Here is an 18738-nt window from a genome sequence, read left to right as displayed (position 1 = left end):
GTGCTGCAAATGGTTGGACACGACGCTGTACAATCACAATGGGAGAACTTCACAGGTAAAAGTTTTATTATTTTTCATCCAGCCATCCATCCCTTTTCTTCCACTTATCTCAGGTCGAGTCGCGGGCGGAGTAGCTTTAGCAGGGAAGCCCAGACTTCCCTCTTCCCAGCCACTTCCTCCAGCTCTTCTGAGGGGATCCTGAGGTGTTCCCAGGCAAGCCGAGAGACGTAGTCTCTCCAGCGTGTCCTGGGTCATCCCAGTGGTCTCCTCCCAGTGGGACGAGCCCGGAACACCTCACCAGGGAGGCGTCCGGGAGGCATCCAAATCAGATGCCCCAGCCACCTCATCTGGCTCCTCTCAATGCGAAGGAGCCGCGGCTCTACTTTGAGCTCCTCCCCGATGACCGACCTTCTCACCCTATCTCTAAGAGACACCCTGCGGAGGAAACTCAGTTTGGCCGCTTGTATCCGGGATCCTGGGGTTATGATCGGGGGGGTGGGCGTGGGGGGCGTTCCTCGCAATCACGCCGTTCCCGGTCTCACTGTCATTGCCAACGTGAGCAGAATGATCGAATCCCGAGCGGTAGCGCTCTCCAACACTCCTCCATGGACTCCAAAAAGGGTGGGTACTCTGAACTGCTGTTTGGTGCATAGGCCCGAATAACAGTCAGGACCCGGCCCCCCACCCGAAGGCGGAGGGAGGCTACGCTCTCGCCCACCGGGGTGAACCCCAATATACAGGTGCCGAGCCGGGGGGCAATAAGTATACCCACACCTGCTGAGCGCCTCTCACCGTGGGCAACTCCAGATTGGAAGAGAGTCCAACCCCTCTCAAGAGGACTGGTACCAGAGCCTAAGCCGTGTGTGGAGGCGAGCCCAACTATATCTAGTCGGAACTTCTCGACCTCACACACCAGCTTGAACTCCTTCCCTGCAAGGGAGGTGACATTCCACGTCCCTAAAGTCATGTTCTGCAATGGGGATCGGATCGCCAATGTCCCTGTCTTTGGCCAAAGCCCAGCTCACACTGCACCCGACCCCTATGGCCCCTCCCACAGGTGGTGAGCCCATGGGAAGGTGGACCCACGTTACCCTTTCGGGCTGGGCCCAGCCGGGCCCCATGGGTGCAGGCCTGGCCACCAGGCACTCGCCTTCGAGCTGACTCCAGAGGGGGCCCCGGTTTGTTCGTCATCTGGGTTTTTGGAGCCGGGCTTTGTCTGGTCCCTTACCGAGGACCTGTTCGCCATGGGTAACCCTACCAGGCGCATGAAGCCCCAGACAATTTAGCTCCTAAGATTATTGGGACACACATACCCCTCCACCACTATAAGGTGACAGCTCAAGGAGGGGCAAATTTCTCATTTTGACAATTTTCTCTTTTTTCAAATGTCCTTTATTAGTAGCACATTCTTTGACTTTGATAAGCGTAAACCTCATTAAAATTGGTTGAGAAATGAGCAAGTTATGACTTATTTTCATTGTACTATACATGCATTGCATTACATGGGAACATAGCCCCACCTACTGCCCGCTGTGGGCACGTCGCTTAGCCATGTTCTTACTACTGCGCTCTGGTGTATCAAGTAAGTCTGTTCACACTTTTACGCTTCACAAAACAAATTTACAAAAAATGAAACACATTTCAGAAAACAAAATTAACAAAACACGAAACAAATGAACAAAAGATGAAACAAATTACAATTGCCACAAACCGGAAAGGGATTCCCACATGCATTCTTAGGAATCCCACAAATTAAGGCGGGGAAGCTGTCCCCGCTTCAACGTGATTGGCTCCTGCATCACAGGAAGGGTAGGCTATGCAGATGTTCCGAGATGTCCATCCCAAATATGTATCACAGTTGTACAAAATAAAATAAAAATCAAATTAGTTTGTTCTGGTTACCAGCATGAAATGTGATTTGAATCATAAGCAGTTGATTTGCCAAAACTATAGGATAAACATTCTACATGCTTGACCTGTGAGTAAAGAGAGTACCAAGTTGAGGTTATTTTATATTAATATATGATTTTAAACCGGGCGGCACGGTGGACGACTGGTTAGAGCGTCGGCCTCACAGTTCTGAGAAGCGGGGTTCAAACCCCGCCTGTGTGGAGTTTGCATGTTCTCCCCGTGCCTGTGTGGGTTTTCTCCGGGCACTCCGGTTTCCTCCCACATCCCAAAAACATGCATTAATTGGAGACTCTAAATTGCCCGTAGGTATGACTGTGAGTGCGAATGGTTGTTTGTTTGTATGTGCCCTGCTATTGGCTGGCAACCAGTTCATGGTGTATCCCGCCTCCTGCCCGATGATAGCTGGGATAGGCTCCAGCACGCCCGCGACCCTAGTGAGGAGAAGTGGCTCAGAAAATGGATGGATGGATGATTTTAAACCCATTTCATCAAATTTGTAGACAGGATTCAAGCTGATGGGTGTGGTCTTCGCCATCCCTCTTCGACACGCCCCTAGGGGATTTAACCCTGGTGCTCGTTTGTTTTCTCTTGTGTTTTTTCTCTCCTCTTGTCTTGCTGGCAGCTCGCGAGGCGGGTTGGCCGTGGGCCACCCCTCCTCCTTTTGCCCTTTCTTTGTTCGGGAACACGGCTCGGTAACCGCGGGCCTTGGAGATGGAGATCTGGCTCCCTAGCCTCCATAGAATCCCGCTGCTAAGCCTCCCGAACAGTTGCTGTTTGGCTTCCAGCCAAGCGTGAGTCCTTGCGAGCGGATCCCGGAAAGCAGCCGGGGAGAGAGACGGTCCTATTCTCCCAAGGCGTGATACACAACAATTTTTTTTCTTCTGCTTCTTTCGTTTTCATTTCATTTTTGTGCGTCTTTTTCTTCTTCAACCAAATCTGTCTCCTTACTTCTGAGATGCGCCCAGAGAGCGAGACCACCCACCAGTTTGGGTCGTGAGTAGACGCGGCAAAACCTTTGCCAGACTGTATAATATTAGCGCCTAATAATTTTGGGGAAATTACTAGCTTCGGAACAAAATCTCCACTTTGTCCTCGCTCTCGCACTGGACGCAGTAAACGCTCACGTTTCCAACTTTAGTCCAACACACGCTGTTCTATTTCCCTTTTTGTACACCTATTTTCCTTCTTTTTATCATCCATCCATCCATCCATCCATTTTCTGAGCCTCATATCCTCACAAGGGTCTTGGGCTGCTGGAGCCTATCCCAGCTATCATCGGGCAGGAGGCGGGGTACACCCTGAACTGGCTGCCAGCCAATCGCAGCCTTTTTATCATTATTAGTGTTATTTTCTTTCTTTAGTTAGACCCCTTTGTGTGTTTCCTCTCGATCCCTTGTAGGTGTCATTAAATATACTATAAAATTCCACTCTCGGTTGTATTTTGTGTGTGTTCTGAGTTTAAGTAAACCTCTAGAACTAAAAATTCCATAAACTGGAGCAACCTTCAGATTACGAGATAGATAAAAAGGTTTGTCGTCACTTTCCCTACATTTTATACCTATAAAAAGTGACGTGGTTCCCCTTTACGAGACATACTAGTTTGATTTTAACAATTAAACTTAAAACTACAGTAAACCAGAAGTAACGCAAGCGTCGCTTCCGGCTTATTCTTTGCTCCTAAATTAATTACATTTTTATTTGACTAATATACGTTACATAAGCAAACAACTATTTGCACTTTCATTGACACCTACGGACAATTTTGAGTTTTCAATTAACCTACCATGCATGTTTTTGGGATGTGGGGAAACCGGATTGCCCGGAGAAAACCCCCGCAGGCACGGGGAGAACATGCAAACTCCACTCAGGTGACGCCGTATTTGAACCCGGGTTCTCAGAACTGTGAGGCAGATGTGCCAACCAGTCATACACCGTATTATTATTATTATTAAACTAAATGTGACAAAATTTTCAGTGTGAGCCGCTTTAGAAACGGCACCCAGTACTACAGTTACAAAGTACATTCATTTAAAGAAACTAAATGATAATTATTTCATGATGCCAAGCTTTATCATACGTAAAGCATTTGTGATCTTTTTTGTAATTACATGTTGTATGATGGCGGCACGGTGGACGACTGGTTAGAGCATCTGCCTCACAGTTCTGAGGACCCAGGTTCAATCCCCGGCCCCGCCTGTGTGGAGTTTGCATGTTGTCCCCGTGTCTGCGTGGGTTTTCTCCGGGCACTCCGGTTTCCTCCCACATCCCAAAAACATTCATTAATTGGAGACTCTAAATTGCCCATAGGTGTGACTGTGAGTGCGAATGGTTGTTTGTTTGTATGTGCCCTGCGATTGGCTGGCAACCAGTTCAGGGTGTACCCTACCTCCTGCCCGATGACAGCTGGGATAGGCTCCAGCACGCCCGCGACCCTAGTGAGGAGAAGCGGCTCAGAAAATGGATGGATGGATGTTGTATGATGTTAGGAATATTTTACCATTTGACAGTTTCCATCACACACAAAAATATAAAGACTTCATCCTTTTGTCAGTGATATCAATCAAAATGCATGGCTCCAAAAAAAAAAATATGCTTATGAATATATATTCCCATCCCTCTATATATGTGTCTTAATGATGTGTGACAGTGGTGGTGCTGTTATTGATGCAGCCTGGAAACATAATGAAAGTGAGAGCAACCCTTAACAATAGGTGACAGATGAATACTGAAAAGATCCACACATGCTGACACTTTAAAGTTCCCTCTCATCTGTGAGGTTCATGTCATTAGTAAGGTGAAAATAAGTTTTGATACTTTGAGCCATATTGTAGATATTTGTATTTTCCTTTACGTGTCATGCCTTTGACATTGTCCCTTGCCCCAGGATTTATGTAGGTTTAATTTGAAATAGTGTCCCATCCTAAGTTGATGAGGTTTGTTAAAGTTACTTATTTACAGAATGAACTTCACCGATTTCTAATTTCACTCCAGGTGAGAGCAATTGAAATTCTGGACACCTCCAAGCTCTGGTCATTGTTAATTAAGGCAGCTGTGTTCTGACTTATTGACCCCCGTAGCTCAAGGGATTTTGATGGGTTATGGAAGAGCTCATGGAATCTGGCCTGTGGCCCACGTTTTTTTCCATTTTGGGCATCTGCACTGTTTGATGCATGGCAATTTAAATCCTCTCATCTAATTAAATGTGATCTGCACTTGTGCTAAATGACTTTTTGCACTGGGAAAGATATCAGCTGTCTCTCACACACAAGGTGACATTCCACATTTCTATTATGCAGGATTATAACAGGTAGGTAGGACTTGGAGGAAAGTGTATGGAGAAGGTCGCAACCATGCTGGAAGTCCATCTTTTTTATTTCTGGTGAATAAGTAATAGTGATGAGCAGACTGCCAGCCATAGGGAATCACTAGGGTGTTGGGCTTAATTCACAGCTTAGCTACCACATCTCTGGTGTCAGCACAATGCGAAGTTCAGGGCTAAATCATTAATGAAATAATGCCATCAGTCAGCCAACAGTCAATGCTGGACGTCAGGGGATGCAGAAGGATACAGTCAATGCAAAATGTTGAATTCTAAGTCACTGTGGTCAATACTTGTGGCCACACATAGGAAGACAGCATTACTTCTCGTGTGGATCAAAATAAAACCAACTTGTCATTCACTAATTAAAAATGGAATGGCAGTGAGAATGCAATGCAATGTCTACTCTCCCTGTATCTGAAGGTAATGATGAGCATGACAACATCAACTGCCCCACACAGCATTTTTTTTGCTCTGTAACTCACTGCTGTATATGGTGGGTCACTGCTCATATTGGTCCCAATCTAAGCGAAAATTTCAAAGATGCTCAACCTGGAACTTTTATTTAAACTTTCTCGCACAGGTACCACCACTGATTAGCATGGTACAAACTCTGAAGTAGTTTTGATTGATAATGATGAAAAGCAAATACGACTTTTACTTATACCACCTAACTGATATTTATTTCCAAAGTCCAACATGGATCTCATCAAATAAATCACTCCTGTTTCTGAACATCAACTCTGATTAGTGATGTAGTGTTTTGGCAGTAGAATTATATCACTGCGTATCTAAACCGAGAACCAGACTTTTTTTTTCAGAATTAGACTGCTTTTCAATATTCAGCGTTTAATCTGACTTCCCATTTAATTTTTAAAAAATCATTAACTGTTTTCTGTTCCTTTCTACAGTAATTTGACAAGCACTTTGTCGACCTAGGGCGGCACGGTTCGTAAAATGGATGGATGGATGGACTTTGTCAACCTGATATATAGTTATTTATTTGGTTTTCATTACCATGAGTGAAAAATGGAAGATATTCTTTGCAATTTTCAGACTTGGATAGATTTACTTGCACTCTAATGTAAGTCATGTTTCCTTTTTTTCCCACTTTGTTGAATGAATACTTCAAACTTTATGCTACATTAAAACACAACAGGAAAAAGTTTTTTAAAACAAAAGTATAAAGGAGTGAAGAAAAAAATTTGGTTTTCCACAGACAGTGTTAATGGAACTAACAAAGACAACACAATCATCAAAAGTCATTTTTGTGTATCTCTTAGTGCTGCTCTGCTTTCAAGACAAGATTACTTGTGAATGTGTTAGGATTCTTCCTTCTTATTTCTGACAGTTGGTTGCTGTGTGAAATGTTTCCACTCACCCTTGGGTAAGATTTTCTGAATGAATGAAACCCATCCACAAATGAAGCAGAATATAATAGTGGCACGCAGGTCTTCTGTGATCATGATTAAATATGACAAATGTGAACTTGCTCGTGGACAGGTGCTATTAATCATGACATGGGGAGGGGTGATTTACGATTTGCTATTGTTACATCTAATGAGAGAGCCTTGTTGAAAAATTAAGAGGGATTTCAAAAAGGAATACAAAGTTGGTACTTCATAATCTCCATTAGTGGTGCTAAACTTGTTCTGCTCGTGCAGATGTGTGACAACTCAAGCAGCATCTGCTGCAGGGATAACTGGTGCATTCTACTGTCAAATAACATGCATCAACAATGTAATGTTGGCACCAGGGCTTTGTGAAAAGAACAGCTTTTAGCAATTCTGTCTTGAAGCATTTGATGCCGAGTGTTGATAAGGCTGCACAGCGATTAGCTTTTGTGTCCCTCAGTAGGCCTTAGCCTTTGAGTTACTGTGGTCACTTCACTGGAGCCCATCAAACATTTGGCAAATATCTTCAGTCACTTCCAATTAGAAGTGTTTTGACTTCAACATGGAGTGTGATTTGTGTACATTTAAAGCAACTATATATTCTCTCTCTCTCTCTCTCTCTCTCTCTCTCTCTCTCTCTCTCTCTCTCTCTCTCTCTCTCTCTCTCTCTCTCTCTATATATATATATATATATATGTTTATTTCCCCAAGGCTCCCCCTACAGTTGTGTAATTCACAAAATTAATCTGATATTAAAATCCACCACTGCTAACCTGCATCGGTTGGTCATTTAACTGAGGCAATAAACAGATAGATAAATAAAAAGATACCTTGTGACTGACCTCCAGTAGATGCCTGTTTGTCAAGTGAAGAAATATTTTCTATAGCCAATAAACAGTCATGATGTTGCAAAGGGTTCGGTTCCCCTCACCTAACCCTTTTTTTGTTTTTTTTTGTTTTATTGACTTTTTGTTTTGTTTCTTTCATTCTAATACATTATAAATTGATACAGAAACTAATAAATCAGAAACAACAAAAATAAAGATTACTTAAATAGCCAAGGCGAACTCAAATAAAAGAAACAAATACCATGGAAGGTGGGGGTTGGACAGAGGTCCGCTATGGGCGGGGCCGCCAGCCCAAATACCCCAGGGATTATAACCACGGTTATGGGAGGCAGAACCATGGGTGGATGGACCATGCACCATCCTTTCCCTCAGGAAGAGGGGGCAATGCCCCCAATTCCTGGTGGGGAAGAGTTCAGCTCCCCAAACCTAACCCTATTTTGAAATTTCGGGAAGCAGAGTTGTTCACAGGTTGGTTTAAATGAGCTGAACAATTAGAAGTTTGAACAGTGTGAATGGACATTCTTTAAAATTTTAAAACATAGGCCAAGAAAACAGCGGGTATAAAAAGGAATAACCTTTTCACTGACTCAGTTTGGTTTGGGAGTTTTGAAGGTAATATAGAATACTTTATATTCTAATATGTAATTCTATAGGTAATATAATATAATATAATATAGAGTTTCATGGTGTAACTAGTTTGGAAGGTAAGCAAGGATGTTTATTGCAGTATCATCAGATAAAGGGGTAGGAGTTTATTGCAGGAAAGCCCCCCCATCAGGGTGTATCTGGAGACAATAAAGAACAGATGTCAAGGAAGAAAAGGACTGCGGGGAGCCACTATAGGCATTGAATTCAGGAATGTGGGACGGCGTCTGGAGACGGCATCTGGAGCCAAGCGGCGAATGGTCATCATTTGCACAGCAACGATGACGTCAGATGGCACCATGTACCAATCAGACGACAGCGATTCCATACTTTCGCTTTTTGAAACATTGTATAAGTCTGGGGTAGAATCAGATAGTTTTGTTCGGCTACTCTGTCTGCTAAGGATAAGATAGAGATAGTTACGAACCCAGAGCTCTGCAAAATGTATAGACTCCTCTGTCAGGAATAAATTGGTTGACTTGTAACGCGTTATAATTGTAGTTCTTCCACGAAAACGAACACGCATGGAACCTCGGAAGTAATAGGTGATTTTAAACACAGGTTCCTTCAGTTTGTACAGTAAACATCGCCTATTTTCAAGATGGCGCCTATCAGTGTGGTCGCCTCGGTAACGCGCTCTCTAGTATTGTTTTTGTTTTTGTGTTTTTCGTCCGTCTTTGGAGACCTTACACGACTCACTTACACAAGGGGAGACCTGCTAACCATCAAGGAGGCTACTCCGGACTTTCTGTCACCAACGTTCGCAAATCCGCTCAGTTTTTTCCCCGAGTTACGGCGTCCGCGGTTTTCGCCGCATGGAGACGGAATCGGCGCCACAGAGGGAAACGGGCCGGCATTCAGGTGAAACTCCGCAAGAGAGGACACAGATTAGCGTTCCCGTCGATCCACCTCGCGAATGTACGCTCCCTACCCAACAAAATGGACGAGCTTCATCTTCTGTTAAAGACCAGTAAAGACTTCGGACGTTCCGCGGCCATGTGCTTCACGGAGACCTGACTTTGCGACGCTGTACCAGATGGCGCTGTTATGCTTCCCGGTTTCCACATACATCGAGCGGACCGCAACATGGAATCATCGGGGAAAACAAAGGGCGGCGGGATATGCCTCTATATCAACGAAAAATGGTGTACGGACGTCACGGTGCTCAGCACACACTGCAGCCCGCATTTGGAGTCTCTATTTTTAAACTGTAAACCATTCTACTCGGCACGTGAGTTCGCATCATTCATACTGGCTGGCGCGTACATCCCGCCTCAAGCTAACACGAACGCCGCACTGCTAACGCTCGCCGAACAAGTCAACGAAATTGAAAAAAAACTCCCGGACTCACCCCTCATTATTCTCGGGGACTTTAACAAAGCTAAACTCGACCACGAACTCCCTAAATACAAGCAGCACATCGACTGTCCTACCAGGGAAAATAATACTTTAGACCACTGCTACACTACGGTAAAAAACGCATACCGCGCTATTCCTCGTGCAGCCCTGGGCTCGTCTGATCACTGCTTAATTCACTTAATACCGACGTACAGGCAAAAATTTAAATGCGCGAAGCCAACAGTGAAAACAGTGAAAAAGTGGACAAATGAAGCCAAGATGGAACTTCAAAGCTGTTTAGACTGCACAGACTGGAGTGTCTTTGAAAATTCAGCTGGCAGCCTGGATGAATATACGGACACTGTCACATCCTATATCAGTTTCTGTGAAGAGGTTTGTGTACCAACAAAATCTTTTCACACATTCAACAACAACAAGCCGTGGTTCACTGCTAAACTTAAGCAGCTTCGCCAAGCTAAGGAGGACGCATATCAGAGCGGGGACAGGGCCCTGTATAATCGAGCTAGAAACCAGCTTACTACAGAAATTAACATTGCAAAAAGAAACTATGCAGCAAAGTTGGAAAAACAGTTTAGCGCAAACGACTCTAAATCAGTCTGGCATGCATTCCAATCGCTGACTAATTACAAGCGACGATCCCCCCAAGCTGAGAACAATAGCACACTAGCCAACGACTTGAATACCTTCTACTGCAGATTTGAAAAGGACAGTTTCACACCACACACCCACCCGGCCGCACCCGCGACCACAATCACTCCTTTGACTTCTGTGTTAACCATTCATGAACAGGATGTGAGACGCATCTTCAACCAGCAAAAGATTAACAAAGCGGCAGGCCCGGACCATGTGTCCCCATCCTGCCTCAAAGTCTGCGTGGACCAGCTCGCTCCAATCTTCACTCAGATCTTCAATAGATCTCTGGAACTGTGCGAAGTTCCATCCTGTTTCAAACGCTCCACCATCATTCCAGTCCCCAAGAAACCTGCAATCTCGGGTCTGAATGACTACAGGCCTGTCGCTTTGACATCTGTGGTCATGAAGTCCTTTGAACGTCTCGTGCTGGACCACCTCAAGAGTGTCACAGGTCCCCTGCTGGACCCCCTGCAGTTTGCCTACCAAGCGAACAGGTCTGCGGATGATGCAGTCAACATGGGACTGCACTTCATCCTAGAACACCTCGACAGTGCAGGGACCTACGCGAGGATCCTGTTCGTGGACTTCAGCTCAGCGTTCAACACTATCATCCCTGAACTCCTTTCATCCAAGCTTCTCCAGCTCAGCGTCTCACCTGCCATCTGCCAGTGGATTTACAGCTTTCTGACGGGCAGGACACAGCAGGTGAGGCTGGGGGAGACCATCTCATCCACACGCAGCATCAGCACTGGGGCGCCCCAAGGTTGTGTCCTCTCTCCGCTGCTCTTCTCTCTCTACACGAACGACTGCACCTCAGCGAACCCGACTGTCAAACTCCTGAAGTTTGCAGATGACACCACTGTCATCGGCCTCATCAAGGACGGTGACGAGTCTGCATATCGACAGGAAGTGGAGCGGCTGGAGCTGTGGTGCGGCCGACACAACCTGGAGCTGAACACGCTCAAGACTGTAGAGATGATCGTGGACTTCAGGAGGCATCCTTCGGCACAGCTGCCCCTCACATTGTCCAGCCACCTTGTGTCAACCGTCGAGACCTTCAAGTTCCTGGGAATTACAATCTCTCAGGACCTGAAGTGGGCGACTAACATCAACTGCGTCCTCAAAAAGGCCCAGCAGAGGATGTACTTCCTGCGGCTTCTGAGAAAGCACGGCCTGCCACCGGAGCTGCTGAGACAGTTCTACACAGCGGTCATTGAATCAGTCCTGTGTTCTTCCATCACAGTCTGGTTCGGTGCTGCTACAAAAAAGGACAAACTCCGACTGCAACGGACAATCAAAACTGCTGAAAGGATTGTCGGTACCCCCCTACCCACCATTGAGGACTTGCACACTGCCAGAACTAAGACAAGGGCGTGCAAAATCCTCTCGGAACCTCCGCACCCAGGTCACCAGCTCTTCCAGCTCCTTCCCTCAGGTAGGCGCTACCGATCAATGCAAACTAGAACTAGTAGACATTCCAACAGCTTCTTCCCTCTTGCGATCAACTTCTTAAACACCTGACCTACAATTCCATTACAACATGCTGGCAATTTTTTGACTTCGTTGTCACATTTCTGTGGGGCCAATTATGTATTACTCGTGCACTCACTGTAGTTGTCTCGCCATGCTGCACTATTTGCATATACTGGCCACTCATGCCAGAGTAGCATCTGCTCCATTGCACACTGTTTGAGGAGTATCTGTAACATTTGCACAACCAACATTGTCCCAGATTACTGCACTACTCGTCACTTTAAACCACATACACTCCTTGAAGTCTCAGCGCCCCTTGCACAATGGTCATTGCACCGGTCTATTGCAATATTAGTCATTCGAACTGTTCAAAGTGCTAGAGGACTCTGCATCTTTTTGCATAATAGTTTTTTGTCAATGTCTTTATGTCTCCAAAGTGTTCTGTAAATTGACTGTCTGTTGTACTAGAGCGGCTCCAACTACCGGAGACAAATTCCTTGTGTGTTTTGGACATACTTGGCAAATAAAGATGATTCTGATTCTGATTCTGATTTGTGCATTGAATTTGGTGTGCCAAGACCTGAGAAAGGGAAAATGTTGTCGAGGCACAGCGTTTGGTTGATTGGGGGATTTTTATTAGAAATATGTTATAAATTCATACCTATTAATATAGCACATCTATGATGACATGTATGGCAGGTTGGACACTAAAGAAGGAGAAAAGGATCTATACAGGCTGGCCAGACAGAGGGATAGAGATGGGAAGGATGTGCAGCAGGTTAGGGTGATTAAGGATAGAGATGGAAATATGTTGACTGGTGCCAGCAGTGTGCTAGGTAGATGGAAAGAATAATTCGAGGAGTTGATGAATGAGGAAGATGATAGAGAAGGGAGAGTAGAAGAGGCAAGTGTGGTGGACCAGGAAGTGGCAATGATTAGTAAGGGGGAAGTTAGAAAGGCATTAAAGAGAATGAAAAATGGAAAGGCAGTTGGTCCTGATGACATTCCTGTGGAGGTATGGAAGCATCTAGGAGAGGTGGTTGTGGAGTTTTTGACCAGCTTGTTCAATAGAATTCTAGTGCGTGAGAAGATGCCTGAGGAATGGAGGAAAAGTGTACTGGTGCCCATTTTTAAGAACAAAGGTGATGTGCAGAGCTGTGGCAACTATAGAGGAATAAAGTTGATGAGCCACACAATGAAGTTATGGGAAAGAGTAGTGGAGGCTAGACTCAGGACAGAAGTGAGTATTTGCGAGCAACAGTATGGTTTCATGCCTAGAAAGAGTACCACAGATGCATTATTTGCCTTGAGGATGTTGATGGAAAAGTACAGAGAAGGTCAGAAGGAGCTACATTGTGTCTTTGTAGATCTAGAGAAAGCCTATGACAGAGTACCCAGAGAGGAACTGTGGTACTGCATGCGGAAGTCTGGAGTGGCAGAGAAGTATGTTAGAATAATACAGGACATGTACGAGGGCAGCAGAACAGCGGTGAGGTGTGCTGTCGGTGTGACAGAAGAATTTAAGGTGGACGTGGGACTGCATCAGGGATCAGCCCTGAGCCCCTTCCTTTTTGCAGTGGTGATGGATAGGCTGACAGATGAGGTTAGACTGGAATCCCCGTGGACCATGATGTTTGCAGATGACATTGTGATCTGCAGTGAAAGCAGGGAGCAGCTGGAGGAACAGTTAGAAAGATGGAGGCATGCACTGGAAAGAAGAGGAATGAAGATTAGCCGAAGTAAAACAGAATATATGTGCATGAATGAGAGGGGTGGTGGGGGAAGAATGAGGCTACAGGGAGAAGAGATGGCAAGGGTAGAGGACTTTAAATACTTGGGGTCAACCGTCCAGAGCATGGTGAGTGTGGTCAGGAAGTGAAGAAACGGGTCCAAGCAGGTTGGAACGGGTGGAGGAAGGTGTCAGGTGTGTTATGTGACAGAAGAGTCTCTGCTAGGATGAAGGGCAAAGTTTATAAAACAGTGGTGAGGCCAGCCATGATGTATGGATTAGAGACAGTGGCACTGAAGAGAAAACAGGAAGCAGAGCTGGAGGTGGCGGAAATGAAGATGTTGAGGTTCGCTCTCGGAGTGACCAGGTTGGATAAAATTAGAAATGAGCTCATCAGAGGGACAGCCAAGGTTCGATGTTTTGGAGACAAAGTTAGAGAGAGCAGACTTCAATGGTTTGGACACGTCCAGAGGAGAGAGAGTGAGTATATTGGTAGAAGGATGATGAGGATGGAGCTGCCAGGCAAGAGAGCTAGAGGAAGACCAAAGAGAAGGTTGATGGATGTCGTGAGGGAAGACATGATGGCAGTTGGTGTTCGAGAGGAGGATGCAGGAGATAGGCTCTCATGGAAAAGGATGACGCGCTGTGGCGACCCCTAACGGGACAAGCCGAAAGGAAAAGAAGAAGAAGAATATAGCACATCTAAAATAAATTACAGAAAGGAGACTATACAATTCATTGGGAATTAAAAAAAGAATTTGAGACAGTAAACATATGACAGTTCGAACTTTGCTCAAAATGGCAATCGCGAAGCAGCAGCATTGACATATACAAGCGACAGTCCCGCCACGAGGACGGCAATTGTGCATTAAAACACTGCTAAAACACCATGTAAACACTCGAAAACTGCTTTGCGCCACACACGCAAATGGTAAAACGCCAAGCCATCGACGCCACGAAGTCAATTATCCATTTAGGCGTCGAGTAAAGTTCAAACTTTGTTCAACAAAATGGCGACCACGGCGCAGCAACGTTAACGCCGTATCCAAGCGACACTGCTGCCACGAGGACGACGGAAATTGTGCATTACAACACCGCTAAAACCACGAAAACGCTCGATACTCCTTCGCGCCACTCGCGCAAAGTGTAAAACCCCAAGCCAGCGACGCCACGAAGCCAATTATGCATTTGGGCATCGAACAAAGTTCAAACTTTGCTACTTTGCTACATAATGACTGTTCCCTGTAGACTGACCAATGTTTGTGTTGCTTTTCAGTAATCCACAAAAATTAAATAAAAACCAGCTGGATTCCTTGTTTTTTAAAAAACATTTCATCTTTATGTCTGAGGGTTTTTCACTTTTACAATGCTGAAGAAGGATTTTGCTTCTTCAATTCAGCTCTGAAGAACCCTTCTGCCAACCAAACCCACATTGCTGCACAGAATTATGACTCATGGACCAGCCAATAAATGCATGAAGTTTGACTGAAAAAGGGCAAGATGAGTAAGAGAAACGCAAGCTAAAGTTAATGTCAGAATGCACACTCACAAAGGTACCGAAATTCCCCTCAGTTTTTTTAATTGTGGCACGGCGCTCTTTTAGGTCACAAAGAGAGAACAGGGAAAAGCCAACATTAGGTTAACCAACTTCATGTACAAGTGCACATTCAAAACAGTAGGCTCACTTTGAATCCATCCCTCACTTCTAATAACATTTGGCTGTGGAAAATAAAATACATTCTTGCTGTCCACCTGGATGGATGACAGCCACAGTGACAGAGAGGTGTGCTCTTGTGTCCAGGCATCAAAACATCAAAAATTGAGTTTAACCTGTGAAGAAGAGATTTGTGTCCGATCCCAGTCTCCATCCATCAGCTTTACTTGCTGCATGCTGGATGTGTTTTAGGTTTAATCATGATTCCATTCAGTATTAAAGGATGCTAGTGGGGCATGTTTGCTGGAGTGAAAACATCCTTTCAAATGTCTCAATTAATTTCACATTTACATTCCAGTTTGTAATTCAGTGCAGCGTACAGATGAATTTTACATTAATTCAAATTGATAGTGGGTTTACCACACATACAATGTGTGGTTAGTTGTCAGCACTTTAGTAAAGATTAGCTAAGGTTGTATTCAAATATAGTATGCAAACCACTGCTGACTATTTTGCAAGGCTACCAATTGCACTGTACTGTCACTATTAGCTACTAATATGGCTGAACAAAATCAGTTTGTTTTCCTGTTTTGTTGGTGCTGTTTTCCCCCCTCTCTGAATGGTTAAAGTGGGGAACAAAAACAACTATCTTGGTAATATAATCTCATCTGCAACGATCATCACAATGTCCAGTATCCTACGTCTCCTAGTGACTGCGGGGGTACCATGTAGAGCAGTACCACCAGCGATGTCTCTGTAAGATCCTCCTGATCCACTGGAAAGCCAGGCAAACAAAAATCAGTGTTTTAAAAGACACCAACATTGGCAGCATCACCACAACCATTATTTGACACCTGCTATGATGGATAGGCCACGGCATTCACAATCTCAATAACTGCCTTTCAAAATAAATATTGCATGGCCATCCAAAGGACACCAAAGATGGACAGAAGAAGTGGTACTTCCAGCCACGCCTTGCATCTATGATGTGTGACTGTGCCGCGGGCTTTGCCAAGGCAGCTGCAAAGGATTAACAATTATGCCTATTTCCCAGGTCATGCCCAAGGTCACAAACACAACATTTGCAAAGAATTATGTACTCACAAGGCTTGTGTTCGTGCCATCGAGTGTCCAACATAATAGGGGGTCATGTCCATGTCTTCCCAAGGTCGCACAGCATCTGCAAAGAATTGGGTACATCGGGTCCCCGAGATATTAGAAGATTTGAAAAAAAAATCAGTATCAAGGAGGATGTAGCAAAGAAAATGTGTTTTTTCTCAAATTCTTCCAACTCACCACAGTGCATGGGCTGTGCGAAATGCTGAGCGGTTCATCAGTCTGAAAAAAAATCTATATCAATGAGCCTTTTTGTGCAAAAGATAATATTCTCAAGATCTTATCGAGAACAAGTCCAAGCATGTTGTATCATTTGATGAACATTCATACATCGAAATGAAAAAAAAAACTGTATCAATGAGTGCTTATCAAAGAAAATTTGTTTTTTTCAAACATTCCTCTAACTCACATGATGGCATGGGTTGTGTGAAATGTTGGGGGTCATAGAGTCTGAAGAAATTCCATATCAGTGAGCATTTAGTTCCATGTAACGACCTCACCCTGTACCTGATGCCATACTTGGGGGTTACTTACACTGGGTTGTACCTAAATTTCAATAATCGGTTTACGGTGCATCAATGTCTACATTCCTGAGATAAAGTTATCTTGAAGGCATTGTCTGACAAAAAAAAAACAAATAAACAACAAACATTAATCCCAGAGGGGTTGCATTTGTAATTAAAAAAAATAATTAAAAAATAAAATCAGCATACATTCAGGAGGATTGTCCCGAACACATGTCCAGACATGTTCTTGACAATGAAAACATAGATAGGTCAATTGAAAATGTTCAGTCTTTGTTATATTGCAGATATTTGTTCAATGTTCAATCATTTAAGTTCATTATTTTTCCTCATTAATGTACACACAGCACCCCATAATGACAGAAGAAAAAAAAAATAATATTTAATTGTTGACATTTTTGCTGATTTAGTAAAAAAGAAAAACTGAAATGGCGGCACGGTGGGCGACTGGTTAGAGCGTCAGCCTCACAGTTCTGAAGACCCGGGTTCAATTCCCCGCCTGTGTGGAGTTTGCATGTTCTCCCCGTGCCTGCGTGGGTTTTCTCCGGGCACTCCGGATTCCTCCCACATCCCAAAAACATGCTTGAATTGGAGACTCTAAATTGCCCGTAGGCATGACTGTGAGTGCGAATGGTTGTTTGTTCCTATGTGCCCTGCGATTGGCTGGCAACCAGTTCAGGGTGTACCCTGCCTCCTGCCCGATGACAGCTGGGATAGGCTCCAGCACGCCCGTGACCCTAGTGAGGAGAAGTGGCTCAGAAAATGGATGGATGGAGAAAAACTGAAATATGACAGAGCCATAAGTATTCAGACCCTTTGCTGTGACACTCATATATTTAACTTGGGTGCTGTCCATTTCTTCTGATCATCCTTCAGATGGTTCTACACCTTCATTGGAGTCTAGCTGTTTTTGATTATACTGATTGGACTTGATTAGTAAAGCCACACATCTGTCTATATAAGACCTTACAGCTCACAGTGCATGTCAGCGCAAATGAGAATCATAAGGTCAAAGGAAGTGCCTGAAGAGCTCAGAGACAGAATTGTGGCAAGGCACAGATCTGGCCAAGGTTACAAAAAAGTATTCTGCTGCACTTAAGGTTCCTAAGAGCACAGTAGCCTCCATAATCCTGAAATGGAAGACGTTTGGGACGATCAGAACCCTTCCGAGAGCTGGCCGTCCGGACAAACTGAGCAATCGGGGGAGAAGAGCCTTGGTGAGAGAGGTAAAGAAGAACCCAAAGATCACTGTGGCTGAGCTCCAGAGATGCAGTCGTAAGATGGGCGAAAGTTCTAGAAAGTCAAGGCTGGCAACCAGTTCAGGGTGTACCGCGCCTCCTGCCCGATGATAGCTGGGATAGGCTCCAGCACGCCTGCGACCCTAGTGAGGAGAAGCAGCTCAGAAAATGGATGGATGGATGGATAATAAAATCTTTGTTAAATTACAAATTAAGGCAAATTTAGGTCCAAGATATAGTCTTACGCTATTTTGTTCCCACTTGTCAAACAGCACAATAGGATCACCAGGCAGCGGTGACAAAAACAGGAACAAGGCTTCATGGATAGAAAAAGTCTAAAAATCCCTGTTCAAATGCCAGGTTTTTTCTGTGAAGAATTTAGAACAAAATAAATAATTTTATAACTTTTTTCAGCATTAATGTAACTTAGAATTTGCACAACAATTTACTCCTTTATTTTATCTTTTTGAGAGGGGAGGTGAAAATAAACAACTGAAATAAACTTTGTGTGACTTGGACTTGCGGCACGGTGGACGACTGGTTAGAGCGTCAGCCTCACAGTTCTGAGGTGCGGGGTTCAATCCCCGTCCCCACCTGTGTGGAGTTTGCATGTTCTCCCCGTGCCTGCGTGGGTTTTCTCCGGGCACTCCGGTTTCCTCCCACATCCCAAAAAGATGCATTAATTGGAGACTCTAAATTGCCCGTCGGCATGACTGTGAGTGTGAATAGTTGTTTGTTTCTATGTGCCCTGCGATTGGCTGGCAACCAGTTCAGGGTGTAACCCGCCTCCTGCCCGATGATAGCTGTGATAGGCTCCAGCACGCCCGCGACCCTAGTGAGGAGAAGCGGCTCAGAAAATGGATGGATGGATGGATGACTTGGACTTGCCTTCTTG

At 44.8% G+C, this 18738-nt stretch overlaps 1 protein-coding gene and 1 long non-coding RNA gene across 2 annotated transcripts in view; one reads left to right on the top strand and one right to left on the bottom strand.

The window, feature by feature from the left end:
• The window catches only part of LOC133485287 (uncharacterized), a 37462-nt gene that overhangs the window by 700 nt on the left and 18024 nt on the right, over nt 1-18738 (top strand). The gene's annotated exons all lie outside the window — the stretch shown is intronic.
• LOC133484354 (uncharacterized) lies at nt 15355-16146 on the bottom strand. The gene is made up of 3 exons (XR_009790380.1): nt 16070-16146; nt 15820-15985; nt 15355-15740 (listed from the first exon to the last, which is right to left on the bottom strand). It is a non-coding gene; the product is annotated as an uncharacterized LOC133484354 (long non-coding RNA).

Source organism: Phyllopteryx taeniolatus, chromosome 10 (assembly GCF_024500385.1).
Source record: "Phyllopteryx taeniolatus isolate TA_2022b chromosome 10, UOR_Ptae_1.2, whole genome shotgun sequence".
Taxonomy (NCBI): domain Eukaryota; kingdom Metazoa; phylum Chordata; class Actinopteri; order Syngnathiformes; family Syngnathidae; genus Phyllopteryx; species Phyllopteryx taeniolatus.
Note: the sequence above shows the minus strand (reverse complement) of the source record. Positions and strands in the feature narration are given on the sequence as shown.